Source organism: Pelophylax lessonae (genome assembly GCF_965119305.1).
Source record: "Pelophylax lessonae genome assembly, chromosome: 4".
NCBI classification, from domain to species: Eukaryota; Metazoa; Chordata; class Amphibia; order Anura; family Ranidae; genus Pelophylax; species Pelophylax lessonae.
Window position 1 is genome coordinate 405,687,548 of NC_138771.1, and position 22,834 is coordinate 405,710,381.

Below are 22,834 nucleotides of genomic sequence, written 5' to 3' on the forward strand. Positions count from 1 at the left end.
ACTTGAGATTGTGCAGGCTTCTCCCTGTTGCAAGATATCTCAAAGTTGCAATTAACCTTTGCTCAGGAGTAATTGCAACCCGCATACACGTATCCTGCTTGATAATATAGGGGGACACCAGGGCAAGAAGACAGTGAAAGATGGGATCAGTCATCCTCAAATAATTCCTGAAATCATCAGGATTATTTTCCTGGAGCTCCCTCAGCAAGGACATGTGGGAAAATTGATCACGGTTAAGCAACCAATTTTTCGTCCAGGAGGTCCGCTTCTTCTTCCTCTTGCTCATAACTCGCCTCAGAGCCATAACTCCAAGCCCAACTACAGCAAGAGTCGAATCCTTGGTCTCCATAATAAATTCTTGAACGATGTCTCGGAAAATAGCGAAATGTCGTTAACCAAACAAATGCTACTGAAATCAGCGCGAGATGCCCAGAAGGGTCACGGCCAAAACCTCACTTCCTCTTTTGTAGCGTCGGACATGCGTCGAAGGTGCGTCGAACGTAGTGACGTCATTTTCTGTCGGCCAACAAAAGTCCAGTGCAAGTCTAGAGCACATTTCAACCAACACAACAACACTGGACAAAAGACGGCCGATCGGTCGGCCGATAATCGTTGCGTGTGTACGAGGCATTCGATTCAAATTCATAACCATTTGAAATAAATAGACGTAGCACCCTCCTAGTTAGGTAGGTAGGTGCTAGGTAAAAGCATCTATTGCTCCTGCTGCTTAACAGGGGAGCCTGATCTTTTAGTTTGCCTGTCACGTTTCCAGGTGTGATTGACGGGGTATGAAGGAGTGTCCCCACTGTATCCAATGTGGGAGCTTGTTGGACATTGGAGGAAACCCAGCCAGTGACGCATCAGCTTTTGTGAGAGTCCCAGTGGGAGGGCATTCTTGCAATGCATCCTGGGATTGCTCATAAAAGCGGATGGGGCATGTGACAGGGTGTCTTTGGTGGGAAGCAGAGTCCCAGATAGAGGCAGACGGCTGGTCTCTACTCCTGCAGGTGTGAGGAAAGTGGTTTAGGCAGTCGGCCTAATGAACCGGTGTGGAGCTCAGCTGCAGAGGATCCAGTGTGCTGACAGTGGAGCTGGTGGCAGAGTCTCTCAGGAAAAACAGTGTCGTGAGTACTCGGGGATTTGCCACAGGGTCTGCCTAGGAGAGGGGAACCACTCCAGAGAAGTCAGGGGATCAAGGAGCTAGCTCACACAGGAAGTTTAACAGTTAGGCCCCTTTCACACCAGTGCGACTGAAAAGTCGCGCGATTTTGCCGCGATTTGTAGACGCGATTTTACCGTGATTGTACTGCGATTTTGATGCGATTTGTGGTCATTCCGACTTTTGTGCAACTTTAGGATTGGGTGGGGCTTGGGTCAAAAAGGTGCTTGTGTTTAGCTTTGAGATACAAAGACGGACAGAAGTTGCGCTGAAATCGCGTCTGTATTATTCATGTGCGATTTGCATGCGTTTTTGGAGGGTTTACATTGAGGTCTATGGACATGAAAACGCATTAAAATCGTGGCAAAGCAGTGCAGGAACTACTTTGAAGTCGGTGCGACTTCAAAACGCACTGATGTGAATGGGGCTATTGAAAATAATGGGAAACAACTTGTCATGCGATTTTGCGGTCCAAAATCGCGGGACAAGTCGCACTAGTGTGAATGGGGCCTAAAGGGGGTGCCGTGTAGTTGACCCTGAAGAATAGGAACAAAGGGGGTGCCAGGAAGGACCCGGAAGATTGTTCTGCTGCACAGAACAGTTTACCTCAGGAAGTTCACTAAATTCTATTTCACTACTTATGACAAGGTGAAGCAGCGGCCTAGCCGTGACTAACGTTATACAGTGCTACTTAGCGTTACTCAGCATTAATCAGACGTCCCAGCTAATTGTGCATAGTTATACAAGTTGGAGTATCCCACTCATTCCCTTCTCCCATCCAAGTTCTTAATAAAACCACAAAAACCAAAGCTACTGGACTGTTTCCTGACTGAGCTCAAAACACTTGGGAAAATGTTGAACTGTCATTCTGTTGCTAATGGTAACCCAGGGGAACCCATAACCAGCAGCTCCCAAGGGAGTAGTGCTACATAGACAAACACCAAGATGGTGTTAAAATGGCTGTGGCACCTTTATTGGTATAAATGCATCCATAAACTATTAAAAACATAAGTAAGAATAAATATATAATAAACTTTAAAAATCCAAGCATTAAAATTCACTCAGTCATAGAACTCGAGTGATAACCAAGAATTCATTCATCAAAATCCCCCTTGATTCAAAGGTGACAAAACCACATAATGGTGCCACGACAGGGGGGGGGGAGCTCGCCAAGCCGATCCAAGCCACTGAGGAGAAAGAAGTCAGTCACGCAGGGCTTTATATAACCCACAAGTGACGAACCTTCAAGAAGCTCTCGGTTTTCCCACCATAACTCCTCGTGACCAGCTCCTCAGAGTATTAAAGCTACACTAACCTAAGAATTATATATATATATATATATATATATTTTTTTTTTAAATTTAACCTGCTATCTATCGCTTAACAAATTAAGATTTTAATTAATTCTAGGGGCAGCCACACTCCCATGCCGTGGGCCCTGAAACGTGCCCACTTATCATTCACACCTTTGAGTTTCTGCATGCATTACAGACACACGCTACAAAGCATGTCATGCTTACAGCAGCATTAGTGGTTAGGCAGTATGTTCTGTGTGTGACAAACACGCATTGAAAAAAAAAATGCGATGCTTCACAACCCAAATAGGTTTTGGAGCTTTTTTTGCAAATGCGGACAGCCTATTTCATGTTGCATGAAAACGCGCCAATAAAAACATGCCTGGGAAGGCGCGTTCTGTGGATGAATGGGGCCCAAGGACTGTACGCTGCAACATATTACATTTTTATTCCTGTGTCTAGTTATCCTTTAATTACCACATGTACACAGCACAATCTTTGTTCTTTTCTCTATATATGCTAATAGGTGACCTGGGCTGTAAACAGAAACATTCTCCAGGGGCTCCCTGAGAAATGATTTGAGGGCTCCATCGTTTAGTATAAAGGATGTAATAAAGATATAGATGCAATGGAAGTACAGCACAGCCAGCAGCAGCAGCAGGTACACATATGAAGAAGAATGGAAAGCAGAACATGGACCCGGGCTCCGCCTCGCTAAACTTCCGGATACACAAGGATCGCAAAATGGCCGCCGCGCCGAATCTGTGAGGCGCTCGGGATTTTGACATCTTTACCGCCCCCTCCTTCTCTACTACATCCTCCCCTCTCCCTCCTCCCTCTGCTTCTCCGACGGCCTGGAAGCCGAAGGTCCGCTTCATAAGACGGCCACATTGGTACCGCAGCGCTGGCAGGATAAAGGCGGCAGGAGCCGAGTGTAAGGTGAAGGTGTGATGATGGGGGTTGGTGATGTATTATTGTCCTAATGAGAGGCGAGCGCTGCTACCCGACACATCCAGTGCTGGAGGAATTCTCCATCGCTGTTTTCTATGGCCAGGGCACACACAGCTTCTGCTAGTACAGATCGTCTCTTTCTTTATGTACTCAGGGTTATAGGTAATACAATGTCTGCTCTCACCTGGAAGAGACTGACTGGGCTCAGAGATGGACCGATGATCGGAGACGGGCATCATTGTTGCCAATGTTCTCTGTCTATATGTTCTAAGGAGATTTCATGTAGGGGAGGGCTTTTTATGGCCTCCCGTTGGTATTCCGTTGTTTCTATGGCTGGTCCAACTTGTGGATGAGAATGGAGATGGCTTGTATATAAGTCTTCTCTCATTATCAATGTATCTTCTAATCATTGCTAATCATCGCGACTTGTCAATATGTTTCTTTTTATGTTTTTACCTAAAGCAAACTTTTTGTGGTGTCTATGTTTTCCCTGTTGTGTTCCAGCATTTCTTACCATGCTGAATAGAAGAATAACAAAAACGGCTTTCTCTTTCGTTCATTGATGGACCCAGCTCCAGAATCTTCTTAACCATTGGGTTATGCTGCCCCCTACAGGAGTAGGGCACTAGGCAGGAAAAAGCTTTACCACACCTATGGGGCAGTCCCAGGGGATATACACTAGAGATCGACCGATTATCGGCAACACTGATATGCACTTTTCCCGATATATCAGGATTGGCCCCTGAGGTTACAGATATTGCTGATATTTAGGGAAAGTGCATGTACCAGGGTGATGCCTGCAGCAAGAGGCATCACCCCGGTACCGGTGTCCATAGCCAACCCCCCCCCCCCTTCCACGGCTCACCCAGCATCCTACCTCCACCACTGACGAAGAGAAGACCCAGTGTAGCATGAAGATGTGTCCCCGTGACAGCTGGTATCCCTACCGCAAGTGCGCATGCGCCGGTCTCCATGTAAAAAACCCGTAAGTGACATCACTTCCGGGTACTCAGCGCCGATTTAAAAAAACTGACAGCATTCAAAACATTTTGAATGCTTTTCAGTGCCAAGAAGGGGTTTGGGGTCTTTTAGACCCCCAGATCCCTACACAAGGAGTACCTGAAGGAAAAAAAAAATGTTTTTACATGTACGAAAATATTGGCCGATACCGATATCCGATGACCAAAATATTGGTATCGGCATTAAAAAAAAAAAAAAACGATATCGGTCGATCGCTAATATACACCCACACTCTGCTATAGGCATTCCGTTTTTTTCTGCCTTGTCAGGAGTAATGCTCTCTGGTCCTAGCATTTTTTTTTTTCTTTTTAAATAGAAGGGCGCTCAAGGTGTACCTTGCGGCAACCGAGTTGTTTAGGAAATCACCCTTACTGTTTGTCCTTACAGATGGACCTCACAAGGGTTGGTCGCGTCTGTTGCAACCATTCCCAGATGGACAAGACAGATGGTGGTGCAGGCTTATTCAAGGGTCAGGTTCCTACGTTCCCTGTTAAGGCGCTTTCTATGTGGGCGCTTAGTGCCTCTTGGGCTTTCCGCCATCAGGCGTCAGTGATACAGGGTTGCAAGGCGGCCACCTGGTCGTACACTTTCACAAATTTTTATAAGGTGGGTGTACTGGCATCTGCAGATGCTGCCTTTGGCCGCAAGGTTTTGCAGGCCGCTGTTTGAGAGGACCTGGTCCTCTTTGAGGGTGTATTGTTTTCAGGTGAGCTCCAGTTGTTCCTGGTTGAGCTCCATGTTACCTGGTTGGCTTGGTTTAGCCTTTTGGGAATTTTTTCTGCTGTTTTTCCCACCCCTCGTGTTTGACACTGCTTTGGAACGTCCCAATGGTTAAGAAGATTCTGCAGCTGTGTCCGTCAATGAACAAAAGAGAAAATTGTATTTTTATTTTACCGTAAAATCCTTTTCTGATGTTCATTGAGGGACACAGCACCCACCCATCTATTGAGTTGGGTTATTTTTCTTCTGACATTGCTTGCAACAAAACTGAATGTCTATAGCAGGGTGTGGGAGTATATCCCCTGGGACTGCCCCATAGGCATGGTAAAGCTTTTCCTGCCTAGTGTCCTACTCCTGTAGGGGGCAGCATAACCCAATGGATGAGAAGATTCTGGAGCTGTGTCCCTCAATGAACATCAGAGAAAAGGATTTTACGGTAAGTCAAAAATTCAATTTTTTCAGGAATTACTCTTGTCTTTTAAGAGGAAGCTAGGTGATATTTACATTGTATGCAGCCACTGACTTCACTTGTGCGGGCTCTCTGAAGGAACAGCCGCCCATGCCATTCCCTCAGAGTCCTGTGCTGTGAACAGCAGCTGCTACATCCATGCACGGGAGTCACATCAGCGAACCCGGAAGCAAGACGGGTAAAGATGGAGGTGCCTGCGGCACTGACTTCTCGTAGCAGGAGGGCTTCATTTTCAGGTACGTTTAACATAATGTGCTACTATGCGATGCATACTAGAACATTATGGTTTCCCCCCCCCCTCCCCCCTTAAAAAGAAAAAACTAGCGGTTTATGACCGCTTTAGGAGACCCTGTCACCAACTTAAAAAAATAAATAAATACATTTCAATTAATTTAAAAAAATTGCAGATAAAACTGATAACTACAACTATTCAAATGCTTATGAATGCCGTATTAAATAAAAAAGCAAACATTTTATTATATTGCAGCTTACCAGTTTATAGATAAAATGACTGCCTTCATTTTTAGAGTGATTTAAAAGACTTGTTTTGTTAAACTAAAATAACAAGCAGATTTTTACTTACCTGCTCTGTGCAATTGTATTCTACAGAGCATCCCCAAACCTCCTCTTTTGCGTTTCCTGCTAACGCTCTCAGCTCCTCCTCTTCTTGGTGTGCTACCGGCTTCCTCTGATGGCACACCTTTGGGCTAGCTCCCAAGCCGGGCTGTGTGTGTCCATATACACACACAGCATGCGCTCCCTCCTCACAGAAACCGATTAACCGCAGCAGAGGCCAATGGCCCTTACTGCAGACTCTGTCCTGTGAATGCAGGAAGAGAGAGGAGTGAGCTGCTACAGACGGGCATAGTGCTGGATTGAGTAACTATTTGGGGGGGAAGGGGGTGTCGGACGTCGATACAAATGCTTGGGCCATTTCTTACCTTATGTGAAAACGTAAACTTAAAACCCACGCTAGAAATTATATTATATAAAATAGTGCTACCTGAAGCTGCTGCCCACTTAGGTAAAAACCAAGATAGAATGAGACGTTATAAAACAGCGCTAACAGGAAAGTGAAAAATGAATAAATACAATCCTCCAGTAATAAATATTATAAAGTGCACTTAGTGATAAAATATGGCAATAAAAATTATTATATATCAAAATATATATAAAAAAAAAAAATAGATGGGGAAGGTACCCTTTGACTTGGTTAACAAGAGATTGAGGACTGTCTTGGAAAAAAAGTCAGCTCTGTATTGGCATGTGCTTAACCGAGAGGGACCATTAGCAAAGGTTGGAGGCTCGTCTGGTGGGATGCAGATCCATCCATCCCCAGGGCTGTTTTGGAGAGTTACTGCTTTTTGAGGCTTGATTACCTTATAGCATCTGGTGAGTGGATCCCCAAAAGGGGCCGTTTGGAGCACTGTTATCACTACGTGGAACACTTCAAGCACTTTTTTGCCCAGCCCTTTATTTGAATATTTGAATGGACTCATAATGTTGGACTGCCCTTTATGCACCAATTCACTTTAGCACTAAAGTATTTTGATTACTGCACTATATATATATATATATATATATATATATATATATATATATATATATATATATATATATATATATATATATAATTTTGATATATAATCATTTTTATTGCCATATTTTATCACTAAGTGCACTTTATAATATTTATTACTGGAGGATTGTATTTATTCATTTTTCACTTTTCTGTTAGCGCTGTTTTATAACGTCTCATTTCTTACCTTAACCACCTTTAATAGTGGACACTTTGACCCCCTTCTTTCCCAGGCCGATTTCCAGCTTTCGGCGCTCGTACAATTTGAATGACAATTACGCGGTCAAGCAACACTATACCCAAATTAAATTTTTATCATTTTTTTCACACAAATAGAGCTTTCTTTTGGTGGTATTTATTCACCACTGAAAGTTTTTTATTTTTTGCGCTACAAATAAAAAAAGACTGAAAATTTTGAAAAAAAAAATGCGTTTTTCTTTGTTTCTGTTATACAAGTTTGCAAATAAGTAATTTCTCTTTATAAATGTTGACCAAAATTTATACTGCTACATTTGTTTGGTAACTAAGTTAGGGTCCTTTCACACGGGCTTTCCGCCCGGCGGACTCTGTTTTGCTCAGCGTGAATCGATCCGCCGATGCCCACTGAGCAGGCGGATGACAGGTCCGTCCCTGCTTACTTTACAGAGAAGGAGCTGTCAGATCCCCGCTCTCCTCTATGAGAGATCAGATGAAAACGGATTAATCGGATTCATCCTTTTCATCTGATCCGATCCTCCAGATGGATGGAAAATAGGGTTTGCATCCGTGTGGATTCCATGGACTACATTAGAACGGATAGCAGCGGGTGTCAGCGGAGATGTCACCGCTGACATCCGCTGCTCCATAAAGGTGCATAGAGCATCCAATTGGGTCCGCCTGAAATAAATTGACAGGCGGACCTGATCAGAAAGCCTGTGTAAAAGGGCCCTTATGGATTTTTGAAGCTATGGTACCAATTACTGAAAATTGATCACACCTGATGTACAGACAGCCTATCATTTCTTGAGGCTCTAACATATCAAGACAGTACAAATACCCCCCAAATTACCCCTTTTTGGAAAGTAGACAGTCCAAGGTATATGGTAAGAGACATGGCGAGTTTTTTTGAAGTTGTATTTTCTTCCCACAATTCTTTGGAAAATTAAGAAATTATTATTTTTATTTTTTTCGCGAAAAAGTCAAAATAAGTTATTTCTCAGACACGGCATTACCATACTTGCAACTACACCCCAAAACACATTCTGCTACTCCTCCTGAGTATGGCGATACCACACGTGTGAGACTTTTTCACAGCCTGGCCACATAGATAAGCGCAGCATCCAAATAGCACCTTCAGTCATAATCCACTTTAAAGCGGAGTTCCGGACTCGGGGGTGACATTTAGCTTAAAATACCCCCGGGACAGTCAGGGCTAGTACATTCCACAATGGATAGCCTCTGTACTGTCCCGGTCGCACTTACCTTTTAGAAGAAATACTTACCTTGAAAATTTCTTCTCCAGCGCTGCCATCTCGGATGTGGGCAGCTGAAGCCAGCGCGTCCTCTTCCGTGTCCTCTTCTCCCAGAATGCGCCTGCACCGGCCCCGCTCGTCACTTCTGGTGCGGGCGCGTCATCCCTCCACAGCTTCTGGGCATGCCCAGAAGCTGTTTAGCAGGGAATGACGCGCCCGCACCGGAACTGACGAGCGGGGCCGGTGCAGGTGCATTGATTCCTGGGAGCGATTACGTTCAGCTCCCAGGAATCAATGCAAGGAGGAAGTGGAAGAAAAGTGTGGCCGCAGAGGGAGGAAGTGGAAGAAAAGTGAGTACTGTATATTTTCTTCAATAACCAAGGTAAGTAAACAAAAAAAAAAAAATCGTAACTATCCATTTGTTTTTCAGGTGACCTAGAGCAAGCGGATGGCCCAAAATCGATTTTTGAGGCCGGAATTCCGCTTTAAGACCAGGCTGTCTTCTGACCCTTTTTGTTTACAAGTACAAATCTGTAAAAAAAAAAAAAAAAGACTTGGAACCCCCAAACATTATATATTTGTAGCAGTTTTTCAAACGCAGTTTTACACACTAATGCAAAAATACATTTTAATGAATTTCAATGCACGGAGAAAATATAAAACCCATTTTCGGTAAAATATGGTGTTGCACTGGGTAAATAGATACCAAACATATCTCGCCTTTAAATTTAAATATAAAACTAGCTCACGCTAGTGAAATGGCGGCAAACTTCGGTATTTGAAAATCTCCATAGGTGACATTTTATAAGCCTTTATTGGTTACCAGTTTAGACTTACACAGGTGGTCTGGTGCTAGAATTATTGCTCTCACTCTGACGTTTGTGGCGATACCTCACATGTGTGGTGTTATTGCTGTTTACATATGTGGACGGGACCAAGGTGTGCCTTTAAACGTGAGAATGGGGGCGCTTTAAAATTATTATTTATTAGTGGGATACTGGTACACTTGACAGAGTTGATCCACCACCGGCAGACACTGACAGATGTTGATTTCACAATGGTTCACTATTGCAGATGTTTTGTGCACTGGTACAGATGTGATGGGACACTGACAGATGTTTTATTCATTGGTACAGATGTTTTATGGGGACACTGACAGATGTGTATGGGGACAGGGGTGACAGTGGTGCTTGGTGTACTGTTTGTGTGGGATCTGTGACAGCTCTGTGTGTGAAATCATCCTTACACACAGAGCTGTCGCAGATCTTGCAAATTCCCCCGCTCCCCCCCCCGCACTGAGCTCAGCGGGAGAACTGTCAGAGACAAGCGTGATTGGACACAGACATCGCGTGATCATGAGGGCCAATGACAGCGCCCATGTCCCGATCATGTCTTTGCTGTGTCCTATGATCACAGCCTTCATGGGATCTCGCTGTCGCGAGCAGGAGCTCAGTCTGAGGGACGTACGAGAATGTCCACTCAGAACGAAGGAGCTCCCATCCGGCTGTTTATATACAGTGGCCGGGTGGGAGGAGGTTAAAGTGTAACTCTACTTTCATGGGGAAAAAAATAGCAAATAAAAAATAATAATATAGCGTATACAACTGCGACACAAGTCATATTGTAACTGAATGTTATTAAAAATTGCATTTCCTTTTCAATCTGCAACTCTGTAATTTTCTGTGAAGTTCAATGCAATATGGCTACCTGGAGTTGTTCTGTACACAGAATGCCTGTAAGAAACATTATTTCCTGCTTGTGTGATTGGCATACTGATTTTCGCAGAAGTCTACACTAAAATACAGATTTTTGGCGTCCCCTGCAACAGAAATGTTGTTTCTCTTTCATTCATTGACAGACACAGCTCCTGATTCTTCTTAACCATTGGGTTATAATGACCCCTACAGGAGTAGGACGCTAGGCAGGAAAAAGCTTGACTACACCTGTGGGCAGTCCCAAGGGGTATACACCGACTCTCAGTTTTTTTTTCTCTCAGGCACTCAGTTTTTTTTTTCTGCCTAGTCAAGAGTACAGACCTAGTTCCTTGCTGGTTATCTCTGGTCCTGACAATTTTTTCTTTTTAAATAGAATATTCTCTTATGTTTGTTCTTTTGTTCCTGTGAGAATCTACACTCAATTGCCGGACTGGGCGACGGACTGGATAATCTAGATCCAGAGGGTCCCCCCAATCTGGCCAGTGAGCTCGTGGATTGGGGCTGGCCTCTGAGTTAAACGTCTCACAAGGACGCATACAATCTGGCCTCGGCCTGAGTTGCAGCGTTTCTCCTGGCCGACAGCACCCACATAACGATGGAGCGGTGGTCTGTCCAGAGAGGTGCTCACCCTGTTCCTGGTATGGTAAGTAGCTGTCCCCCCTCCACTCCTGGAGGGTTTTGGGGTGGACATGGGCCCCTCCCTGGGATGGGGAGACCCCCGGGTTCCCCTCCTACACCCCCTCCGCTCCTATAAAATTTCAGTGGTCACTGTGGGTCTTTCGCACCCTGCCCCCCTCCCCTACCTGGTTGAGGTTATGAGCTGGCTGTTGCCATATGCTCTTAAGGGGGGCTGGTTGGAGTTGCTGCTGACCGGGTTTTTCCTGGTGCGCAGCGGGGGGTTGAGCAGGGTTCCCTGCCACCCTGTGGGTTGGTGACTGGGGCAGGGGTGTCATCTGGGCTCCCTGCGCGATTGTTGGGCTGGGGGGAGCGGATAGTTTAGCATCCATCCACGGGTATGCACCTCACGCGGCCAGATCCAGCCAAAAATTTAGGTTGTGGCTTTGGGGCCTAGTAGTCGGAAACTACAAGTGGCGGCCCCTCTTAGGGTGGCTGAAGCCACTGCTGCCCCTGGGTGGTCAGCTTTGCTGGGGCTCGCGTCCAAGCGGCATGGCGCCCACAAAAATTTAGGCCGTGACCTGCAGCGTACTAGCGGCCCCAGTGTGTTTAGCTGAAGCCCCCACTCTCCCTTTGGGCATCTGCTGGGTTGAGATCCGTGCACTTGCAGCTGGGACTCCACAACAATTTGGGTCGTGGCTTGTGACCTGCTAGCCATGTGGTCAGCTTGTTGCCTCCCTTGGAAGGGGTGGCGCTGTGGGGGCGCTTCATTTTTTTAAATGACAGCCTCATTGCCAATATTGTGTGGGGCATATGCCCCTTTTTAGCGCTGCGGGACCATCAGGGTACACTACCTGTGCGTCCGCTTTATGGTGGCCAGCCCCCTGTTAAGGGGGCTATTTCCTATTATGCCCTCTATGGAGGGCGACCCGCTTTTTTTTTTTTTGCGTGGGCCCTCCATTGAGGGCATCCCCTTTGCCGGATCTCAGTTGGCAGCCTCCCCTGATTGTTATGTTTTCCGGGTGGGCTTCTTCTTTTATAGCAACTCTACTGGGTCTGCGTCCACGGACCCTGAGTGTTTAGATAGTGAGGATGATTCCTCTGCTCCTCTAGCCGTGCAAGAAAAGGCGCTGGTGGATGCACTGTTTGTGTCAGTGAGTGACATTTTAAAAAATGGAGGTTGCGGCTGATGCTGCGTCGGTGGTGCCGGTCTCTTTTGGCACCCACACGCCCTCCAAACTGTCGAGGGTGTTCCCTTTTCCACTTCAACAACATTGTCACAAAACAGTGGGGTTGTTCAAAACGCAGTGGTTCCTAATCGCTGTTTGCTTGCGGTGTGCTTATGAAGATTAACACCTGTAGTGGACTCATCAGGTTCCAGCTTAAATAAAGTTATCTTCATTCTGGTTAAGTAGTCCCCGGCCTTTAAATATCCAGCTGATAGGAGGGCGGAGGCTCTGGCCCGCCATATGTTCCCTGTGGCTGGTTCGGCACTTAGGCCGGTATTTACTATTGCCCTGGTGTCGCAAGCTCTGACCGAGTGGGCTACACTTTTACGCCAGGACCTGGAGGGGATATCGCTTCCCCCTGTCTTTGCGGAGCTGGCGGGTCAGTTGTCCAGGGGCTACAGCTTATAGCCTCTTGGATGCTCCTTTGCTTTTTATGCTGTCTGTATCAGCAGTGGTCCTTCGGTGTATTATTATCTGGCTGAAATACTGGTCTGTGGACCAGACTTCTAAGAAGGCCTTATCTGATCTCCCCCTTGTAGGGGATTCCCTGTTTGGAGCTTCCTTGGATGACATCTTTAAGGGTCTCACAGGGGGTAAGAGTACTCTTCTTCCACAGGCTACCAAGGGCAAGGAGCCCCGTCGTAGACGTGGGCTATTCTCCTCAGCTCAGAAGTGTTTTTTTTCATCCCTCAGGGTCTCAAGACAAGGGATCAAAAGTCTGGGCCTCCGGAGGTTCCAAGAGGACCTGGTCTGGCAAGCCATGAGCAGGCTCTTCCAGACCTGTGGGACAAGGCTGCCTCTGCATCAAAGGGTGCCCTTACCCGTATCTGGGGTGGGGGACGTCTTCGCTGGTTTCCGGGTCTATTTACCTCCCTGGTATAGGACACATGGGTCCACAAAGTTATTCGGTCAGGCTACGAGATCGAGTTTAGTCTTATCCTCCGGAAAGGTTCTTCCCTTCCAACCTGCACTTGTCCCCAGATCACTTACGGTTTCTTTGGGGGTAGTGCAAGACTTGTGCCTTCAAGGGCCGGTTTCCGATTTCGGAACGTTTTCAGGGGTTTTTACTCAAACCTCTTTACAGTTCCCAGGAAGGAAGGCAAGGTACTTGAAATTCTGGACCTCAAGGCACTAAACTGCTGGTGTGAGTAGAGAAGTTCCGCATGGAGTCCGTTCACATGGTAGTGGCATCCCTACGTCAGGGGGATTTCTTCTTGCTTCTATCGACATCAAGAATGCCTACCTGCACATTCTAGTATGTGCCAGTCACCAACGCTTCCTCCGTTTTTTCCCGTGGGTAGGGAGCATCATCAGTTTGTGGAGTGGACCTTGGTCTCACCTCTGCTCCTCGGGTCTTTACAAAAGTGTTGGGTCTGCTGCTGGCATTGTTTGAGTCAGCGGGGGATTGCGGTACTGGGGTTCTTGGACAATCTTCTTCTGCTAGCGGAGTCTCCGACTGCTCTGATGGACAACTGGAGATTGCTCTGCGAGCTCTGAGGGAGTTTGGTTGGATTCTAAACCTTTAGGAGTCTGCTTTTGGTTCTGTCAGTAAAAAAAAACTGGACTATCTGGGCCTGACTGGCCTTTCCCTCAGCCAGAGTGTTTCTTCCCCTGGAAAAACTCCAGACATTGCAGGAGGCAATTCAGCTTTTGTTGTTCAGTAGATGGTCATCCCTCCGGGCTTGTATGCACATGCTGGGCCGGATGGTGTCCACCCTCAAGGCGGTCTGTTTGCACAATTCCACACAAGATCTCTGCTACAGAGATTCTGGTAAAATGGGACAAGGATCCACGGTCTCTAGGTGGCTTAGTTCTCTGGCACTTCGACAGGGAACATCCTTTCTCCCCTTGTACTGGACGGATGCCAGCCTGTCTGGGTGGGGAGGTCGTTCTCAGCACAGATGTGCTCAGGGGGTCTGGACTCCCTGGCAGTGTCCAGACTGCCGATTTAATGTTCTGGAACTCTAAGCGATCATCCTTTGTCTGGCTCATTGGACAGTTCATCTTCAGGGGTATCCAGTATGAATTTATTTGGACAATGCCACGGCCATGGTCTATGTCAATCACCAAGGGGGCACAAGTAGTGTCCTGGCGGCTCGGTAAGTAGCTGGCATTCTAAGGTGGGCTGACTGATTTTTGTTTCAGCCCTCTCAAATTTCTGCCATGACTCCTGTGCAGGATTAAAGCAGAAGGGATTCCATCCAGTCTGACCTCGTTGGTCTTGGTACGCCGATCGGGTACGACTGGTCGCCGATGCTCCTTGGGGGCTTCCTTCCAGGGAGGATCTGCTGTCCCAAGGACCGATCTTCTATCCTGCTTTACAGTCGCTGCTTTTGATGGCTTGGCAGTTGAACACTAGGTGCTGAAAGATGGAGGTTTGTCTGATTCCTAGGAAGATCTACACTCGTACGTGGAAGACATACACTGCGTGGTGCGAGTCTCTTGGGGTTCATCCTTGCTCCTTCTCGGTTGATCGGATCTTGGCCTTCCTTTAACGGGGGGTTGAACAGTATTTTGGCCTAAAGTACCATCAAAGGCCAGGTATCGGCTTTGCGGTCTTTTTCCAACGACCTTTGGCCTCACACTCCCTTGTGCGTACCTATCTTCAGGGTGTCCTACATTTGGTTCCTTCAGTGCGGGCTCCGTTGCCGCCCTGGGATCTTAATGTGGTGCTTTCAGCTCTACAGAAGCCTCCCTTTGAAAATATTTGGGAGATTTCCCTGCTTGCGCTGCTCGGAAGGTGGCCTTTTTTGGTGGCTATCACCTCTGCGTGCAGGGTGTCAGAACCGGCGGCGTTATCCTGTCCTTCACCTTATTGGTGATTCACAAGGATAAGGGGGTGCTTGGCCCCTATGCGTTATTCCTTCCTAAGGTGGTCTCTGACTGTCATTTGAATGAAGACATTGTGTTGATTTCCTTGTGTCCCAGGCTAAACTTCCAAAGGAAATTACCTTGCATGCCTTGGATGTGGTCCGGGCAATTAGGGTGTACCTGGTAGCTATGGAGTCTTTTAGGAAGTCAGACTCTCTAGTTGGGTCCACAGATGGACCTCACAAAGGGTTGTCTGCTTCTTCTGTGACCATTTTCTAGATGGATCAGACAGACGGTGGTTCAGCCCTTTTGCATCAGGGGTCAGGTTCCTCCTTTCCCTGACAAGCAGCACTCTACTAGGGCACTTAGTGTCGCCTGGGCTTTCCATCATCAAGCAGGTATGAAAGGCGGCCACCTGGCCGTCCGTGCACAGTCTTTACAAAATTTTTAAAAAGTGGATGTGTTGGCATGTGCAGATGCTTCCTTTGGCCGCAAGGTTTTGCTGGCTGCTGTTTAGAGAACCTGGTCCTCTTTGAGGGTGTATTGTTTTTTTCAGGTGAGCTCCAGTTTATGGTTGAGCTCCATGTTACCTGGTTGGCTGTGGTTAGCCTTGGGAATTTTTTTCTGCTTTTTATTTTTTTTTTTTCCCCACCCGTCATGTTTCACGCTGCTTTGGGATGTCCCAATGGTTTAGAAGAATCAGGAGCTGTGTCCGTCAATAAACAAAAGAGAAAATTGGATTTTTGACTTACCGTAAAATCCATTTCTCTGATGTTCATTGACGGACACAGCGTGCCTATAGCTGAGAGTGGGTGTATACCCCCTGGGACTGCCCATAGGAATAGTCAAGCTTTTTCCTGCTTAGTGTCCTAATGCTGTGGGGGGCAGTAGAACCCAAATGGTTAAGAAGAATCAAAAGCTGTATCTGTCAATGAACATCAGAGAAATTAATTTGACAGTAAGTCAAAAATCCCATTTTTAAATTGGGTTTTATACCACTTTAAAGCTGAACTAAAGGTGAAAGACCTTTCATTTAACCACTTACGCCCGCCTGCCGCAGTTGTACATCGGTATTTTGACGCTAAATACTGGGGTTACGGCAGCAGATAGCTGCCATAACCCCAGTATTTTTGAAAACGATGGGCGATCATCTTTCAGGTAAGGGTGGTCCCAGCGGCGGATTCGCCGAGGGATCACCCTTACGGTGCGGCGGAAGAGGTTCCCGCCGCTCCCCGGCCGTTTTCCCTGCTGCCGGCGGGTCCGGTTTTTTTTTTTGTGAGAGCTAAGGGCTTTTTGACCCCAGATCTCACAATAAAGAGGTCCTGTCATGGCTATTACAAGGAATGTTTACATTCCTTGTAATAGGAATACAAATTATCAAATTTCTTTTTTTCTAAAACTGTGTAAAAATAATAAATAAAATAAATGGGGAAAAAATAAATAAAGCGCCCTGTCTCCGTAGCTTGCACGCAGAAGCAAGTCCCGCCCACATATGTAAACGGTGTTCAAACCACACATGTGAGGTATTGTCACGATCGTTAGAGCGAGAGCAATAATTTGAGCCCTAGACCTCCTCTATAACTCTAAGCTGGTAACCTATAGACCTTTTTGTCGCCATTCAGCGAGCGTGCGCAATTTTGAAGCATGGCATGTTGGGTATCTATTTACTCAGCGTAACATTATCTTTCACATTATGGAAAAAATTGGGCTACCTTTACTGTTTTCTAATTTTTTCATTCAAAAAAGTGATTTTTTTCCAAAAAAATTGCGTTTTGAAGACCGCTGCGCAAATACGGTGTGATAAAAAATATTGCCACGATCTCCATTTTATTCTATAGGGTCTCTGGAAAAAAAAATATAATGTTTGGGGGTTCTAAGTAGTTTTCTAGCAAAAAAACAAACAGATTTTAGCTTGGAAACACCAAGTGTCAAAAATAGGCCTGGTGGGTAAGTGGGGTAAAAATATTCCTAAATAATCACAATGAATATGAAGCCATTTGTGTGCACTAAATGTCTTCTCAATCAAGATATTACTTTACCTGTCTAGTCAGCAGACAGGCAGAACTCACAATATGAAAGGCGATTTTTCAAGTAAGCTTATACTGGATTGTCAGTTTTTAACTATTTTATTTTTTGCATTATTACAATGGTAATGTTATAAAATGAATGTTTTATGACCATAGAAAGCCTTTATTGCAGTGTGTTTTTGTTTTTTAATTCACTTGCAATATGAACTTGTTAGAAAATTTGACTACTTCAGGAGAGTCTGTACCCTAGTACAGCCCCTTCCTTGCACATCATAGCCATCTCCTCTTCTGGGAGTGTCTAATTCTTGTTCATGCTGGTCCAGCTTCTCTGTCCCTCCCTTTACCACTTGCGCTATCCTTTTTTTGTTGGGGAGGGGTAAAGGGGAACACTTGAGTGACGGCTATGAGTTTATTACAGGCAAATAACATGAATAAAGTATAATGTACATATAATCCAAGGGGATATTTTTGGTAAAACTAATAGTCTGATGACTGGGTCTCTTTAACCAAAGTGTTCATGCATTTATTTTATATTCTTTTATTATTATTATTTTTTTCTTTGGCAGAAGCACAGTACAAATATGGATTAAAACTTGGAAAGCATCATCCCATTTTGTTTTTTTTTTTTTTTTTTAGATTATATAGTTTTGAAGCTGAACTCCAGGCAGAAATTGTATTAGATGTGTATTAAGGTACTGCCATAGCTTTATTTCTTTTTTTGAATACACATTTATTCAGGCAGCAATAAACCTTCTTTGATACAGAAAAAGCCCTCCTACTCTAAAGGGGACCTTAAGCCCTCCGGGAATATTTACATCCTGCGCCATAAGTCCCCTGTGTCCTGGCTGCACCTTGGCAGTAGAGCCCTACGGAAGTCTATTGATCTCTTCTTCCCATGTGTTCCATGCAGGAAATACAGGTAGATATGCCCCATAAACTTCTACAGTGCTCTTTTGTTCAGGTGCAACTAGGACACAGGACTTGCGGTGCAGGATGTAAACAATCCACTGAGGCCACAGCTGTTGGCTTGAGGTAGGTGTGCACCTCTAGAAAGGCAGGTGGGATCAAAAAGGTCACCTTTAAAGAGACAAACTTTCTTTGAAAGTGCACTTATCCATTATTATCAGGTTCATAAGACTGGTGGTCATTATGCCTTCTGTCAACAGTCTTGTATGCTACCCACTTTAGTTCTTTAGAAAGGAAGCAAAGTTTATGTTTTCTGTGTTTGCTGTAGTGGGCAGACCTAGGACTCCCATTCTGAACCACCCACTGGCCCATAGGTTGGTTGATGGTCCAGGGAACTTCTGGTCTGTCCCATCTCCTATGCACTTACACGCAGACTGGCAGGCCATCCCACATGCCCGCCCATTCTGTACATTCATTCCCAGTGCATGGTGTGAATTGTTGCCTCAGTGAGCACCGCCAAACATTAAACCCACATCCACACAGGCGCTAAACACGAACGGTTGTTTTTGATGCCCCTCCTGCTGACCTACTACCCAATATGTTATTGATAAAAGGACAGTTTTTTTTCCTATTTGTTTGACCATTGGCTGCTATTCCCACATCCACGATCCTTTAAAACCTATTAACCGTGAGCAGCAACTGTTAAATTATGAAGTTTCATTGAAAAAAAAAAATTGCATCTTTCTTATGTACGTAATTAATAAAATAATTGTGAACACAATGAATTAAAAGCCCATTGTAGTACAATAAATATAATTACATTGGTCAACACGTTTATTTTGTCTAAAAATTATTTTTCTTGCCTTTTCTATTTTTATTTTTCTGTCACATGATAGCACAGCCACATCATGGCCCCCTTCACCACGGGGGGGGGGGGGGGGGTAGAAGAGGTGCGTGTTCATTTACGCATACATAGTGGGGAAGTTTGGTTATGGAACACAGCACACACAGATGGGAACGTTAACTCTCCGCTGTTTGTTTGATGTAAACCTGCAAGTCTGCTGTCATGTAATCCTGCCTACCTGCTGTTTATTGTTAAACTACTCGCCAGCCTGCACGGTGATATAATCCTGCCCACTGTCTTCCATGCAGTCTACAGACGGGGATCTTCCCCACTGTGTATGCGTACAGCCTTTTACTAAAATTAGTTGGGAGTGGGTGTGGCCGCAAGACTGACCACTGGAAATAAAGGTACTGTGTGCGTCGGCACAACATTCTGTAACTTTTATCAATTATTACATGGACACAAACTGACTATGGCAGAACAGACCTGTTTCTACGCTTGTTGTGGCCAGTTTGTATTAGAAAGCTAAAATAATTCAAGAAGTTTAGCCAAAGCTCGTTTGGTTGTACTTCTCCTATGGATCACAGGAGTGCAATTAGTTTTGCACTCCTGTGATCACTTTTCAGCAGGGAGCAGACTGAAGTACCCTCTCTGCTGACGTCACAGAAGTCGGTCCAGTCATTGCGACAATGGAGTCTGGATCTGCCAGGTGCCTGGCCCAACACCCGGCTCAGCCTCCCAGCGGAAAAAAAACTCCAGTGGTGAATAAATACCACAAAAAGAAAGCTCTATCTGTCTCAAAAAAAAAAAAATTAAAATTTCATATGGGTACAATGTTGCATGACCACGCAATTGTCATTCAAAGTGTGATAGCTTTGAAAGCTGAAAATTGGCATGGGCAGGAAGGGGGTGAAAGTGCCCAGTAGGCAAGTGGTTAACATCTAAAAACAGAAAAAATAAAATAAAAATAGCTCTGCTCTGGTGAGCAGCAGAGCTAAAAAAAAACTTTAGCTCTGCTGCTTACCAGAGCAGAGCTATTTTTTTCTTTCTCCACACATCTTGGCACCTCTGGGTTTGTCATTAAAAATAAAGCTTTGTTAATTTTAAAAAATCTGCTCCGTACTTTTTTAGCTGGCCCCTAGATTCAAAGCAAATTTGTTAAGCTCTGTTTACTTGTGTCACGTAATTCAGGGTTTAATGATTTGTACATTGATCTGTTTTGTAAGAAAAAGGAAGGGTTCCTGGACACAGGCATAACTTATTATCTACACAGGAGAAAGCTGACAGAAGTTTGTATGAATGTAATTTTTATTGTTTTTTCCAACAGTGATAACAAATAGTAAGGGCTCTTTCACACGGGCGATCCGATCAGATCCGCCTGTCAGTTTTTTAGGCGGATCTGATCGGATCCTCCATGCAGCTCTATGGGGCAGCGGGTGTCAGCGGAGACACCTCCGCTGACACCCGCTGGCATCCGTATCCGATCCTGTCCATGAAATCTGGACGGATGGAAACCCTATTTTTCCATCCATTCAGTAATCGGATCGGATCTGATGAGAGCGGACAGGCGGTCCGCTCTCATCTGATCCCCCATAGAGGGCAGCGGGGGCTGAGACACCTCCCTCTCCGCACTGCAAGCGGAGACGGAGCTGTCATCCGCCGGCTCAGCGGGGATCGCGGATCGATCCCCGCTGAGCAACACGGATCCGCCTACGGAGGTGGACCGTGTGAAAGAGCCCTTAGGCAACATACAAATGTTTCAGAAAGGACAGGAATGTAACAACATCCACCTATAGGTATGCATATATCGTCATTATGGCAGTGACTCATTCATGTGATTATGGACAGAGGGCAATTCCACAAGTTCTGGAATAAAGGTTTTTGCTTAAAGCAGCAAATTGCATCCATTATATAATTTTCTAACTTGTTTTGGAAAATTGAAACATTAATGTAGGCACTGATTGTTTAAATATATCTTTTTTTTTTTTTTTTCTTCCGGCAAAACAACATTCCAGCACCTCCACTAGAACCCGTATCCTAATCTGGGTAACCTGTCGCGCTGCCTTTAACAAAGCACGTCGGCTGTGGAGGGATCAAATGCGAAGGCCCCTCCGCCAGAGCACATTCCCCCGCGTCCAAATCTGTGTAGCCTGCTGCGGTGCCTGTAACAAAGCAGGGAGGCCGTTAAGGGATCAAACAGCTACAGCCTATAAGAGCGGAAGGTGGAGTAATCTCCGCTCCACCTCCCAATGCAGACTGACCAGTCAGCTCGCTGTGTGAGAGCAAGATGTGATGTAGATGATCGTTGGATCGTGTGGGTAGGTAGCCTGTCCTCCTTCTCAGCCTCAGACTCTCTTGGCTGGATTAGGTTGTCTCTTTGAAGCACTGGACTGTCTCTTATGCCCCGTACACACGTGCAGATTATCTGAAGACTTTTGTCTTCAGATTTACCTTTTCTATGTAGTGCAAGGGCCTGCCGGATTGCATACAAATTGAAAGTGTTTAGGTTTGACCTCATATTATATGGTTTTGGTAAGTCTACAGACAAAAGTCTTCAGATAATCTGCACGTGTGTACGGGGCATTAGCTAGACTGCAAAGAGCAATGCCATTTGTCAACTGTCTGCTGGACACCTGTTTAATGAATAGTTAGACTCGCCTATTCCTATTAATTAGGATTTTGTTGTCTAAAATTTAGCTTTGCTCCTAAGACTTTCATTGGGGTGTATTCATTTTTGCAACATGGTCTTGAATGAATTTGTTAGTAAAAATACTGTGAGCAGATTAACAAATCTTGGTTGCAATCAATGGCCCGCATTTGTGGGAGTATTTTGTAGTATTAGTGTCCTATAGAAAATGTTGATTCTGAAAGTAAAGGTTTTCTGACAAATCTGTTGGGGTGTTCGCATTAATTCTGAGCACTGTACTTGTATTATATCCTTTTAGAGCAGCAAGTCGGGCTGTCAGTCAACAGTCATATCTCCTGCCCAATCTCAGTACTGATGAGACAAGCCTTTGGTAATCTGGGTCTTCTAGTGTTAGTGCCGGGTCACACTTGTGCGATGCGGGAAGGCTGCGAATTCGAAGCCTGTTCCCGCATCGCAAATGCACATCTGGCAGTTCACACTGCCATATGCGATACGCAGGGGGTGTCAATGAAATGTTAACGACACCCCCAGTTTGATCGCATATCGCAGTGCGATCTGACATTCGCACATGATCGGATCGCACAAGTGTGAACCACTGTGCGATCCGATCCTGATGCGGCTGAAAAAAAGGGTCATGTACGAATTTAGCCATACAAAGTGTGTGGCTGAATTTGCACCGCACATCCGATCGCATGTAATGAAGGAGCAGTGCGCTCCGATATTACATGCGATCGCCGCACACGCTATATTGTGAACCGGCACTTAGTGCAAAGGCTGCAAGAGCTTCCCTCAGCAGTCAACAATTTTTGTCAGCAACTACTGACATTAATGACATTTTAACTTTTTCTTATGAGAGGCAGACTTCCCACTGAACAACAATGTAGGAGGGTCCATCTCCCATTGGCCATTAATATACAGGGGTCCTTCTATTAGCCACCAATATATGGGACCACTACTCTGTCCACCAAGGTCAATGGCACTTTTACATTGACCACCAGTGTAAGTGGCATTTTGTCCCTGAACACTAATCTAAAGGGGCGCTACAGTTTTTACTCAGTGTTTTTTCTGTTCGTTACACTTTTTTCTTTTCATTTTACAATTACTACTGAAAATAACTTTGCTATAGAGCAAGGGAATGTTAAAAGTCCTAAATAGGCTATTTTGGCCACATTCTTTATTCTTTTAATTAATGTTATATTTAAAACTTCTTGATTAAGATAATGTACCTTTTAGCTGTGGATGTGATCATTAAGCAGGGGTTTCCTGATGCATAAAAATTATTTTAAAGGTTCACATTAGTGTGGGCTGTGCATCCCGTGTTTGCTCGGGCATGGCAGCCCATCTATTTGAATGGGCTGTTGTGCTGCGTGAACCACACAAAAAAAGGTGCATACAC

The 22,834-nt window shown here is 45.3% G+C and overlaps 1 protein-coding gene across 5 annotated transcripts in view; it reads left to right on the forward strand.

The window, feature by feature from the left end:
• The first annotated feature begins 3,191 nt into the window (after positions 1-3,191).
• LOC309553595 (UPF0461 protein C5orf24 homolog) overlaps positions 3,192-22,834 on the forward strand; it is a 78,064-nt gene continuing 58,421 nt past the window's right edge. The window contains exon 1 of one of the 5 annotated variants that reach the window (XM_082254876.1): positions 3,192-3,393. The gene's annotated coding sequence lies outside the window, so the exon portion shown is untranslated. Of the gene's footprint in view, positions 3,400-22,834 lie in introns of all 5 variants that reach the window. The other 4 variants (XM_082254875.1, XM_082254873.1, XM_082254874.1 and 1 more) reach the window with 4 other exon arrangements.